At 40.4% G+C, this 14,150-nt stretch overlaps 1 protein-coding gene and 1 long non-coding RNA gene across 6 annotated transcripts in view; both read left to right on the top strand.

The window, feature by feature from the left end:
- MAST2 (microtubule associated serine/threonine kinase 2) overlaps positions 1–14,150 on the top strand; it is a 320,067-nt gene that overhangs the window by 978 nt on the left and 304,939 nt on the right. The gene's annotated exons all lie outside the window — the stretch shown is intronic.
- LOC117882009 lies at positions 6,620–10,887 on the top strand. The gene is made up of 2 exons (XR_004646917.1): positions 6,620–6,706; positions 10,132–10,887. It is a non-coding gene; the product is annotated as an uncharacterized LOC117882009 (long non-coding RNA).

Below are 14,150 nucleotides of genomic sequence, written 5' to 3'. Positions count from 1 at the left end.
AGGGAGGCTGCATGCACCTGAGTGGCGGGTAGGTAGGTGGTGGGTGAGGCGAGCGTCACAGCTGTGTGGCTGAGCCTTCTCGGGGAAAGGGACATGATGTGGCGTGCCAGGGGGCAGCCAGTCAGAGGGGGGGTGCATTTGGGCTCAGAGAGGGGAGCTGGAATGGGGAGAGTTGTGACCAGGGGACCTTGTGGGATATAGAGTACATTGCAGGTGGCCGCTGGGGTTGGCATGGCTCTGATGGCATTTGATGAGTCTGGGAGGTGGAGGTGTGCGTCACGGTCACGGGCTAGAAGCTGGTTTTAGGGGGCACATGATGCGGTATTAAGGGCGTAGCAGAATTTGTTGAAAACGCAGGCCTGTGTGCGCCCTATTCACATTAAATTCATCCTGACAGGCAAAGGGTTTAAGAAACAAGGGAAGATCGAAAATGTACCAGAGAAACTAGTGAATCAAAAATTGAGTCGGGGTCTGCACTGCTTTGAATGTGTAAAGTGCCAAATAAATGCAAAGTGTTATTCTGGCTCTTTCACCCGGAGCCCATGCTACACTGTATGAGTGGAGGGGAAAAAAGAATGTAGCAGAACCCAGCTTTGTGTAACATGCTGACTGCTAGTATTAATAATATAATTATAGTTCTCCTTATTGAAGGATCCTACCCTAGATTAATATTAAAGTGTCTATGGTATGTCTGTAGAACTGGTTTCTATTGTCCTGGTTCTTTATATAAGTGATTTCTATTGTGCCCAGAACATTAACCCTCTGTATTATAGTTACCTAAAGTTTGTAAAATTGTTTAAAAATCAGAAAACTCAGGACATGTCAGCATTTCAGCTTTTCAAACCCAGCTTGTTTTTTTCTTCCCTTAAATGTAACTTTTTTCTAATTAAAAACAAAATGACAAATTAGACAGTTTGAGATTGCTATGATTACAAGGGCAGGAAGACCAAGAGGTCCTAAAAGCTTTAGTTTAGACATAGTTAAACACAATTTAACAAATAACTATTTATTTTAATTTTCTCTCCTCATTTCTCCCAGAACATGGCAGATGAGATTTAGCATGTTGGAAAGACTGGTCAACCTTTTTAGTGACATTGATTTATTTGTAGAGAAGCAAAAGATACAGGAAGTATGCAGACTGCTGTGGTGCAGTAATGCATCATTTTACTTGGCCATTTTGAGAGTCATATTAAAAATAGAACTTTCTGGGTTCCGTTTCGTGTCAGCTAAGCAAATCCTGTGTCTAGCTTTTCTTTGGAGGTGACCGTGTTTCTTCTGTATAGATCGTAGGTATTCTTAAATGGTTAAATAACAGTTGTCTGGTGAGAGAAGACAAGTTAATGTTTATACAATACACCTCTACCCCAATATAACGCGACCTGATATCACACAAATTCGGCTATAACGTGGTAAAGCAACGGTCCGGGGTGGGGGTGGGCTGTGCGCAACAGTGGATGAAAGCAAGTTAGATATAACGCGGTTTCACCTATAACGCGGTAAGATTTTTTGGCTCCCGAGGACAGCATTATATCGGGGTAGAGGTGTACTTGGAACATGAATACTAAGATAGCATTAGGTATTGAGAATCATCTTCTAGTTGATATCTTTGCAACTAGTATTCAGAGTAATTTCACTAGTATAGATTATAAAAATCTACCTGCTGTAGGCCTTTGACTTTATTGGTTGCATGTATCACTGCTTGTCATTTTAAGATCGTTTTGATATGTTGAAACTGAGAAGAGGTTTTTTATGTTTGTGAAATGAGATATTGGAAATATTACTAATTTAATGTTGATCATTTTTGTTTTGAAATATAGAAACAGGAAACTCTATTTAAGCTGCTTTATAGAAAATAAGCTTAGTTAGTTAAACTGTTATAGTAGGGGAAGGCAAACTATGGCCTGCGGGCCGGTTCTGGCCCGTCAGGTCTTTCAATCCGGCCCACAGGATTGCCAGCCCTGTGGCACAGTGGGGCTAAGGCAGGCTCCCTGCCTGCCCTGACCCCATGCAGGTCCTGGAAGCGGCCGGCACCACGTCCCTGCAGCCCCTGGTGGAGAGGAGTGGGGGGCAGAGGGCTCTGTGCTCTGCCCTTGCCTGTAGGCATCGCCTCCCCACAGCTCCCATTGGCCGGGAATGGGGAGCCGCAGCCAATGGGAGTTTCGGGGCTGGTACCCACAGGTGAGGGCAGGGCGCGGAGGAGCCACCTACCCCAACCCCAGGAGCCACTGCCGGACATGCTGGCCACTTCCCGGAGCGGCGTGGGGTCAGGGCAGGCAGGGAGCCTGCCTTAGCCCTGTTGCGCGCTGCTGCCACCCTGGATCCGCTCGAGGTAAGCAGCGCCGGGCCAGAGCCTGCACCCCAACCCCCTGCCCTTAGTCCTCTAACTCCCTGCCACACCCCTCCTGCACCGCAACCCCCTGTTCTGAACCCCTCCCACACTCTGCACTCCCTCCTGCACCCCAACCTCCTGCCCTGAGCCCTACATTCATGGCCTTGCATACAATTTCCCCAGCCAGATGTGGCCCTCGGGCCAAAAAGTTTGCCCACCCCTGTGTTAGTCTAATGGAGGACTTACATTTTGATAGTGATAAGAAACAAGAGCGGAGGACCAATCTGTAAGCTCCTCGGGTATATTGATGAGAATCTCAGAGCCTACTGACCTGCTGGGAAGAGGGAATTTTCTGGAATTCTTATTACCATGCTGCCCCTGAACTCTGCTTAGGGATAGGGGTGGGGGTATTTGTGTTGGGTTTTGGCCAGAGGATGCCTGATAAATTTTAAGTTCGCCTTTGCCTGCTCTTGCCGATGCTAATTGCTTTCCAAAGTAGTAAGAGTAACCTCCATACTTGAGTCCATTTCAGAGTTTGGCATGTTATAGGAAAACTAACCAGTGTCTTGTTGCTTGGAAGAGTCAGGAGCCGCACTAGAGCTATCTGTGAACTTAGAAAGACAGATCTGCATTGCTTTACATTTGGTTCTTATTTAGGGTATCTTTGCAACAATAAGGAATGGAAACCTTTTAATGAAATCTTAAATTCTGCATAAGATTGATGGTGTAGGTCCTATCACTCACCGCTAACGAGTAGGTGAATGGATTTTTTGAAGTCCATGTTAATGAATGGACATGGAATGGTGCTGAAAGGTCACACTGTTAATACCACCTTGGTGGCTGGGTGCTATGTGTGGTTGCTAGTTTGAGTGTAGAAAGGTGGGAAGTTGTAATACTGGCAAGAACTGCCACGTATATTTATTAAAATAATTTGGAATCAAGTTGTGCACTAGCTAACCCAGGTAACTGTGTGATCTTATTATTGTTACCCTGTTACTTGTAATGTCTTAAATTAGATTGTAATATCTTTAGGGAAAAGAATGTTGCTTTATGTATTTGTGGAGCATGTGGCACAGTTGAGCCCCAATTCTGATTTTAGGCCATGGGGCACTACTGTAACAAAGATAATAGATAGGCCTCTTTCATGAGCATGTAGGATCCTGCCTCGGGGTGGGGAAAATGCACATGAACGTGTATGTCATTTAAGCTTGCAAGGCTCAAACATGTATTTCTAAGTAGAAAAAGGGTTATTTTGATGAAACTTCTTAAGATAAATCCATTTTCTACTCTATCTATGGCACACTGACAAAGCAGCATACAGAAGATGTTCACGTACTTCATTACTTGTGAAAAAAAAATCTTACATGTAGACCTTCTGACTTTGTAATTCTGTCTGAGTTTTTGAAGAATTAATATTCAAGTACAAATATTTTGACAGCTGAAATTTTAAAACTATACATTCTACAATGTAGATGATGTTCTTTAAGGAAGGTCAAATTTTGACTCCAATTTTCTTGAGACTTTGCCCTTTACGAACACATTTAATCATGTCAGACTGCTGGTTGGAAAAATAAGAATATATCGGAACAGAGTCAAGTAATTGGGGCCCCATCCTTGCAATCTAGTTCTTGTGAATGGACTCTTGGACCTTTTTGGAATGTCAGAGTTCAGTGGGACTGTGCAGGTAGCAAGTTCCATCCACTTGGATCTGATTGGAGGCCCAGGGCCTAGAAGCAAAATAGGGACCTTTTTAAAATCTGTCTTCTCAATTGCCCATTAAAATAGTGATGTGTAAAGCAGTATTTGCAATGGCAAGATGTTAATTATGATTTGAATGCTGTCTGTGTTCTTGATATTACACAAAACAGGAAAATGTCCCTACCCCTTGAAGTTAGTCTGTTAGATACAAATAATGCATTTCAAATACAGTTAGGTATTAAATGCAAGAAAAGTGTGCTAAAAGAACATTAAGGTTGCAAAGTCAAGCACACAAAAATTAGGGAATGCCAGAATTAAGATTGCCTGTGCCTTCTGTACACAGGAGAGGCTCTCTCCCTACTGTCAGTTCAGGTTCCTGGACCAGGACTTGGCACAGCCCGCCCGCAGCAGCCCAGAGCTGCTATTGCAGGGAAAGTCCTAGAGCATGCTCAGTGTGGATGGAATCTTTGGGAAATGTAGCTACTAAGAAATTGCTAGTACAGTAACTCGTCACTTAGTCGTCCCGGTTAATGTCTCGTTGTTACGTTGCTGATCAATTAGGGAACATGCTCGTTTAAAGTTGTGTAATGCTCCTTTCTAATGTCGTTTGGCAGCTGCCTGCTTTTCTACTGCTTGCAGGAAGAGCAGCCCGTTGCAGCTAGTTGGTAGGGGCTTGGAACCAGGTTTGGACCGGCAGCCCCAATATCAGCTCCCCGCTCCCCTAAGTTCCCTGTGCAGCAGCTGCCTGCAGTTCAGCTGTGTCCCTCCCCCCCACTGCCATGTGCTGCTCCTGGGAGACACAAATCCACAGTTTGAGAACTGCAAAACTAAGCATCTCTGATGGCATCTTCTAGACTGAGTATTGAGTTGCATGGGGTAGACAAAGATTAACTGAAACAATCTATACAGCAGCCCCTGGAACCCCATAAGATTGAGTCCCTAATCCATGAACTATTGGAACTCATTTACAAAACTTTTCTTAAACATTACATGAATATATTGTCTCATACTATAGAATTAGAATTTATAATCCCTATTCCATGATGAGATATCTTTGAGCTAAAATGTATCTTAATTAAAACTATTTTTAGATTGCTTTTTTCCTCAAAAAGCATTTTATCAAAAAATCCGATTTAAATAAAAAAAATGATTTTTTTTTATTTAAAATGTTTTTTTTTTTTAAATCATTGATTTTTATCCACCCTGGCTGAATCTCTCGGGATTATCTGAATTTTTGATGATCTGATCTGGCCCAATTAGTTCAGATAAATGGGGTTCCACTATATATCAATAAAATATTGTGTTCAATTGATACCTATATGTATTGTGGCTAGCGAAACTAAAGTTTAGCGTTTCATTGGAGAATTTGGTTTTTTATCATGGGGAAAACTAGGACTCCTGCTCATTAAGATGCTGGAGTCTGATTGCAATCCATAGGATTATTGCTCTCTTTTCTTTGCAGCACCTTCTGTCCTTGCTGCCAAGTCAGTTAAGGCTTTTCCTCAAATTTTTCATTTCTCTCTCATCAGGAAAGAGTGTGCTAAGTGAAACATCTGAGACAAAGAAGCCTTAATCCAAGCAAGTTTGTTACACACTTGAGTTCTGTTAACAGATTCCTCTTGCCTAGAGTATTTTTTTACTCTTGATATTGCTTGAAAGTCCAGTCACAAATAAACATAAATAATGATACGTGGAATGGATTACTTCCGATGAAATGAAGTGGAAAGTTTTCTTGGTTCTCATAAGCGATGTCTTCTCCTTAGCTACAGCCCCCATAAGTCCCGAAAGATATTAATTTAACAGATGGATTAGGTGCTCCCAACATCTTTAGAAAAACATTAATAAATATATTAACACAATGAATCTAAATTATTTGTAGAATCCAGTGGAAAGAGATTTCAGGAATATTTTAGTCTGAACTTTTGCACATTTATCAAGGATGAAAACCCTTGTACTGACAGACTGTGTCCTAATGTGACTAGGTAATCCTTCAGACTATTTTCTTTTGGACTCAAGAGTTGATTTCCAACTTTTTAGGACAGAGGTCAAAACAGATTGTCCTTCAATAACTTAAACAATTAAACAAAGTTGCCATCATCATTCAGTTAAATTAGGGACATTATTTTCTCCTTTTAAACCTGTTCTACTTTAGACATACAGGAAGGGATATCTTATAGAACTTTGAGATTTCCCTTTGTACTAACTTCTGCCAGTGAATTTAACTTTAAAACATTGGCAGAAGATAATAGGAAGTGAAGAGGGGAACAGGACTCATATGTGCTTAAATTTAGATGTATGTAGGTACCTTGTTGAACTGAGGCCATGATTTTCTTCCTTGGATAGAACTCCTCTATTATAGAAGTTGGGTAAAGCTGCACCTGTTTTGCTGATGAGCAACAGCGAGCCAGTGAACTCATCAGGTCAGACTGATGTCAGGATCTAGAATGCTGACTTTTACTTTAGGTATAGAAAAAATATTATGTGGTGATATTATGACATATATATGCACTTTATTTTTTCCTTTTCCAACTTGCTTTCTTGCATAGCAATGCAAGCACTTGCCATTAGTTTTCTGATGTACACATGACACATGCCTTCACCAAGCAGCTACAGATGATGGAGCTCTGGTTCTGGGCCTGAGAAACAAGGACTGACTGATGGGATTGCATTGTTATACAGGTATGGGATAATGAGCAGGGGCTGCAGAACTTTCAAATGTACAAGTCCATATTGCTGGAATGTGTGCAGAGTTTGCCCCAGCCTTCCAGTGCAGTGACACCAAAATGAGCTGCACTGACAGTGGAAAAGTAAGTGGTGACTGACCGCTGTGTGGAAGCTGGCAACACCAAATTGCTACCAATCAGTTGGGATTCAGTTTGCAGTGACGAGGTTCCCAAACTGCAGTGGGGTGATAGATGGCATGCATATCCCTATTTTGGCACCAGACCACCTTGTCACAGAATATATCAACAAAAAGGGCTACTTCTCTATGAGATTGCAAGCGCTGGTGGATCACCAAGGTCGTTTTACCAACATCAACTTGGGATGGTCAGAGAAGGTGCATGATGCACACATCTTTAAGAATACAGGTCCGTTCAGAAAGCTGCAAGAAGGGACTTTCTTTCCAGACCAGAGGATTACCATTGGGGATGTTGAAATACCAATAGTGATCTTAGGAGACCCAGCCTACCTGTTACTCCTGTAGTTCATGAAACGATATACTGGCCACCTAGACAGCAGCAAGGAACACTTCAACTACATGCTCAGCTGGTGCAGAATAACAGTTGAATGTGCCTTTGGCCGTTTGAAAGGCCACTGGTGCTGTCTTCTCACAAGATTAGACCTCAGAGGGGGAAAACTCCTAATGGTTATAGCTGCCACCTGTGTGCTTCATAATATTTGTGAAGCAAAGGGAGAAAAGACCATTTGAAAGACCATTTTAATAGTGAGCCACAGTAATATGTGTAGCTGTAGTGTGTGCTGCCTGGCATTGTGGAGAGACCCTCAAGGCCACATTTCCATCTACAAAAGATACAATGCACAGAGGAACTATTGTGAGTGTATTCACAAGATAAATGGAAACCTGATATACTGAACTCACACCCCTTGATCCACACAAGTTACAAACACTACATTCTCACTTCTCCTTGGGATTCGTCGAGCACAGGAGCAGTCCCAGCCATGGTCAATATGGCCCAGGGAAGGGGGGTGAGTTGGGATAATAAAGGGGGTAGCATATGTGGATAGGGCAATTGAACTGAATACTGGCATCGTTTTCCACAGGCGGTGGTGATTTTAGCTGATATCTCACTCTTGAGGGTAATGGAGGCTGAAAAGGAACAGCTCCTGCACACGTCCAGCCGCAGACTGGGTCTGTATGCTGCTAGCCTGTGTGCTGCAATGGTGCTTGCTAAAGTAATTGCTGAATGGCATGTGAAGATGTCTTACCGCAGTGGAAGAAATAAGGCAGCCCTCCCCAGAAACCTTTAGCAGAGGATTTCAGACCACTTCCAGGAAAGAGGGAGAGGAAAGTTGCCTCAAGATCGCTATGGAGGATTCATGGGACATCTCTGTACACACAAACTGTTCTGCAGGGCCCCCTATGCCTAAGTGTACAGGGGAGTGAGAAGCAGATAGCAACTCTATCTCTATTTGTTATTTCACTACTACTTCTAGCATGATTAAAAAAGTAAATGAACAGATGTGTCCCTGCAATATCAAAGCAAACTGCATACTTACCGGAGGTTCCTTCCCTGGCATCATGCTCGCCCGTGCTGGAGTTTAGGGACTGGCTCGGCTGCTCTGGAGTCAAAAACAATTCCTGGCTCACTGTACCACTGAATCCCCTGGTTGCCCGTCCCCCATAGTTGTCATCCTCCTCTTCCTTATCCAACACCACCTCCTCACTGTTCACTCTGGGGGCCTGTGACTCTGACTCCTCTGAAGTATCCATGGGGCTTTTGGGGGTAGTGGTGGGGTCTCTGCCAAGGATGGCATGCAAATCTTTGTAAAAGTGGCAAGTCTGCAGCTCCACACTAGAGCAACTGGTACACCTGCTGCTGCTCCTTGGCTTTCGGGCTTTCACGGGGCACTATTGCGGGTCCCTTTTTTAGCCCTTCTCCCCCATGCCCTGAGCAATTTGCTCATAGATATTGATGTTTCTACAGCTGGATTGGCTTTGTCCCTGCACAACCTCTTCTCTCCATAGACCCAGGAGATCCATCACCTCCTGTGTAATCCAGGCAGGAGTGCATCTGCAGCCTGTAGTCAACATGGTCAGCTGGGCAGTTGCTAGGTGAGCTCTCCATGCCGAGCAAACAAGAAATGGGATTTCAAAAATTTGTGGGGATTTAGAGGGGGAAGGGTGTATACACCACTGTATTTGGCTGCCAGGCAACAGAGTTCAAAATGGTGACCACCATGGTCAGGGTGGGGCATTGTGGCATACCTCCTGGAGGCCACTGAAATAGACTTAAGTAACGCAGTCTACATTGACACTGCGTTGACCTAACTACTTCGACCTAAGCGCTATGCCTCTCATGCAGGTGGAGTTAAGTCAGCGTAGCGGGCGATTTAAATCAGGGTGAGCAACATTTTACTATAGACACTTAGAGTTAGGTCGACATAAGCTGCCTTATGTTGACATAACTTTGTAGTGTAGACCAGGTGTCAGAGAATTCGCTAGTCTTTAACTAAACTCAGGAAGACTTCATAAGTGTGGTTTTAAAATTCTTGCCATGTACACCTGTACCCCGATATAACGCTGTCCTCGGGAGCCAAAAAATCTTACCGCGTTATAGGTGAAACGGTATTATATCAAACTAGCTTTGATCCATGGAGTGCGCAGCCCCAACCCCCCGGATCCCTGCTTTATTGAAATTCATGTTATATCGGGTCGCGTTATATCGGGGTAAAGGTGTATTGACAATCTTGTCTGGCTTGGGATGGGAAGTGTGTGGTTTCCAAATGGTTTATGTAGACAAAAACTTGCTGTCAAATAATTGGAATTCTGAGTTGGAAAGTGCATGCTCTTTTTCTGCTGAAAAAGAGGAATTTACTTACTCACTTCCACCAAACCAGATAAAAGTGAATTCTACTCTCTTTCCATCAGGCTGATAATAAATCACAGCCTATATCTTCACCGGCTACTTTTTCCTAAAAGTTTTCATCCTACCAATGTTCCCAGGTTCTTCTCTGTCTATTTTATTGGTAAGAGCATATTTGAACTGTCCACTATTCCTTTTATCCAGTGCCTAGCACTATGGACCGAAAGACTCCTGTGTATGCTCAACCTGTGGAGCTTTCTTTGGCTACTTTTACTGTCAACCCTAACTGAGCTAAGATTAATTTAGCTGCTGTTTTATAGTACCAGTATGTGCTGGACAACAATTTAGTATTGTTAAATTGGGAACACACCGTGTTACGATTTTACAGTCCATGCTGCACAGGGGAATTTTATTTTATAAAATTAATTAGTATATATCCTAATGGTCTGCAGCCCATGAGTAAATTATTGAAAGTCAACATGGAAAAGCCTTATTAGCACATCCGCTTCCCACACACCTAAGTTTGGTTCATCAATCACCTTTTTTCTTTTTTTGTAGGCAGCATCATTTGAGACAGCATTGGAACAGCAGCTGGGCATGGATTTCTCTCCTCTTGCCCCTTTAGTCTTGGAGATATTTTTATGGACTAAATTCCAAAATGGACCAGCAGAAATTATTGTTTTGAGACTACCACAATGCTCCAAACTTAACAATACTTAGGAAGTTTCTTTGAGAAGCTCAATTTTTAAAGAAGATTGAACTCTGCATCACTCCTAAGTCAATTATTATTTTATTCAAACCAAATATAGCTCACATTTTTATGCATTGTATTATCCACCTGCCTTGGATCTATAACTCCCTACGTTATTTTGGACTGAGATTTAAATCTCGGCTCAGTCAGGACATTGTGTTCCAACTTTCAGTTGTTGGAACATGACCCTGGGTTTGCTCTTTATAATGTCTACTTGATGTATAATTAAATATGGAAACTTTTATAGCTCCTATAGCTTGGTATGTAACTAAAATTGTTGTTTGCCTATGTAAATTGGATTACTTAAATTGTCATTGGTTGTTTTATACTTCAGTTGAGAGGAGTATGTAAGGAAGTTTATATTATAAAAGAAATTGCATTATCAATGATACTCTTAAGTGGCTTGACTCCATTTAGACATTTATTAGAATTTATATTGGTATAAATTAAGACCTGCATGTTACTCTGTCTTACTCATCCCTGTCGGATGTAATAGGGGAATTTACTGTTTGTAACTTGAACAAAAATACTTGACAAATTAAAAATACTGTTGCAATTTTAAATGTTTACCACCTCATTTAAAAAACAAACATTTTAAAAAACATTACACTTTAGTAAACCTACCATATAGAAGATACATTATCAGTCTCTTCACTTTTCATATCAAATTATATAATTTCCTTTCACCTCTTTGTAAACTATGAAGTTTTTTTTAAAACAGCCGTGTTATTTTATGATCAGTTTTCGGTGCTTGCCTAACCCCTTTAGTGATGCCACATTCTTGTCTTTGTTATAGCATAACCGTCATGGAAGGTATTTTGACGTAATGAAATCTAAGTTATGGGCATCACTGAATGAATCAGGCAAGATGAGAAGGCTGGTTTAAAAATAAATTTGTAAATGGAAGATTTAGCTTTTGCACATTGTCTTATTTGTTGCAGTGTATTTATACAAAAATGTATGTGCTTGGAGTTTTGGATGGTTGTGTTTTAGTAAGTCTAAATATACAGATCTTGAAAATCTGCAGCAACTGGAGCGGAAGTACAAAAGAAGTATATGGCAGATAAATGCAGATTTAATAATCTGTATAATCATAAATATAACTGCTTTCAACTTTACCCAACAAATGACATCAGGATTCATCACATACATGTCACATCTGTGATGTGGTTTTTAGTGGAAGTTCAAAGAAAATATTTTTGCAGAGGACTTGCTTTGTAAGATTTATATACATGGCTTCCAGTGAAGGTGTTTTGTATAATGTATCTTTTAAACTTTTCATATTTTTAGCAGACGGGATAATATATAAAATGGAAGACTGCATAACTGCCGTTTGTATTTTTAACTGGTCAAGAATGAATATTCCAGCCATCTCAAACTGGATTGAACTCATACTTAGAATATTAATGGAGTGAAGGGCTGAGGATTGTAGGGTGGAAGTGGGGGAGGAGAAGAGTGAGTACAAAGGAAAAAATTAATTATGTCAACTGATCGGTTGTGTTGATTCAATCTAATTTTTTCTCATCAAGCCATGTTTTTTTTTTTTCACACCATCGGTAAGCAGTTAATGGATTTTGAGTTCTAAAATATATACAGGGTTTAATATAATAGCTACCTCCCATAGTTTTCGCTAAAAGTGTGTATATAATATTGGCTTGAGAAGAGGGTCTGTGATTGGAAGATTAAATTTGTACTTATATAAGGTTCTCTTGCTCTTGGCTCTCTGGATACTTTTCTCCTAGCACTTACGTAAATAGCACACAAAAATTACTTCTCTACTCTTTATTTCTTTTTTCCCCTTTGATTAAGAGATATTGAGACTGATAGTTAGCTGGTATAAATCAGCATGGCTCCATTGGATTTACCATGATTTACAGCAGCTTCTGATCCATATATTTAAACATTTTTAAAAGAAGTTCATGTCCAGTTCTGTGGATGGTGGTCCCATTAGGGATTAAATCACTATTTTGAGTTGTAATCTGTTTCTCTTCAACTTGACGTGCTTCTTAAAGAGCATAGTAGTCTGTTAAACATTCATAAAGTATCCAAACTTCTTCTGTTCAGCAGACACTTCAGCATACTCCCATAATCCTACCGAACACCAGGCAGTAAAAGAAATGGAAGTCGGTTCCTTGGATGTTCTTGACACCCATTTCCTCTCTTTCCCAATGTGTGCTCTGTACTGGACTGACTTCTCCAAAGTCTGTGGTTGGCTGATGGGGTCTGTTTAAAAGGGCTTGAATATTTTTTTGCCTCACTGCACAGAGGTGTTTTTTCACCCCCATTATTTTGAGAGAATATAGTAGATCTTTCCATCCTCTGTATATAGTTAACACATCCCAATCTGGGGCAAATTAAGCTTTCTGGCTGTCTTATATTTGATTCCTCTTATTACAGAATTCTGAATTAAAATTTTGTTATTCCGGCTTTGATTAGTTGAAGAACTTTTTAGATGCCTAATATCACTTCTGTGATTCTTGAATGACAGCTGAACAAAATTACTTACAATCTTCTGAAAGATTGTTCTATTGTTTACAAATCAACCCTGTCTCTCATAGGAGTTTGACTGACAGAATGTGTATATAGATCTCAGGGATATTTTAAACTGGGTAGAATGCAGGTTAGTATTGTAAAAGTTAATAGCACATTGTCCCCGAATGTTGCATTATGAGATTTTTATAATCATATACTCAAATTCTTGATTGAAATAAGCACAAACAAATCTAAATTATTTTTTAAAATGTCTGCAAATCTACCACGCATGAATAGGGGTCTTTTTCTATAGAATTTTTCAATAGCTGCATAATCTTTAGCGCAAGTTTCAATGCTTATGCATTAATGAAAAGTACACCTGAAAAATGTTCTGAACCTGTCTTGGTTAAACCATAATAGGGAGCAATCTAGATTTCCCTGTTGGGACGGGAAACCCAATTTCCCAAACGGAGGGCTTATTATGTAAGATCTAAAAAGGCTAAATATGTAGTCACGAGGAGAATTTAAATTAAGAACAAATTGTATACATATCACACACACCTATTCAGTAAAAATGTCTCTTCAGATACATTTTTTAGACTCCCTACTGGTTATGGATGTGTATTAGCAATGTGTATTAGCAAGAAGACCTTGGAGGAGACCTTATGAGATAATGGGAGCAGTCCCTGATATATAATTATAATTCTCTTACTTAAGACAGTTCTCTTTTGCCTCATTTTTAATTTTTATCATTAATGCCTAATCATTAATTTTGCCTCATCTCTACAATTTCCAGATACCTTCTTCCTTTTTCCACTCCATGTGGATGTATCCTTGTTTTCTTGGAGTTCTGGGGGAAAATATGCAGGATGATAGGGTATATATTGTTTGTTTCTGGGTACTCACATGGGCCAAAAAAAAAGTCCAAATCTAGAAAAAAAAATATTATTAATGCTAGTCTTATTTAAAGAATTTCAAACTACTGGATTAATGACAACATTATTAAAATGCAACCCTGGCTTTGTCTTATTACAATTACCCCCCTCCTTCCCCCGCCAAAAACAAACAAACAAAAACAACAACCCAAAAACCTGTGAAGCAGTTTACTTCAAGAGAAGATTACTTGACAAGAATTTATTTAAAGGCAAATGATACCTATGTGGCCCTTTTTTGCAGAAAAATAAGCTGTTTTCTCTTGTATGGTCTTCTATATACTTTCCTGATCCAGAATGAGAAAAATAGTAAATGTATTTATTGTGCATTTATCAGTGATCTAAACTAAATAACCAGATAACTGACTGTTTAGGTCAGTGATACTCAGATCTCAGTGGTTCAAGAGCCAAATTAGCAATCA

The sequence above is a fragment of the Trachemys scripta genome, chromosome 8 (genome assembly GCF_013100865.1).
Source record: "Trachemys scripta elegans isolate TJP31775 chromosome 8, CAS_Tse_1.0, whole genome shotgun sequence".
Lineage (NCBI taxonomy): Eukaryota > Metazoa > Chordata > Testudines > Emydidae > Trachemys > Trachemys scripta.
The sequence above is the reverse complement of the archived record's forward strand: the minus strand, read 5'-3'. Positions and strand labels throughout refer to the sequence as shown.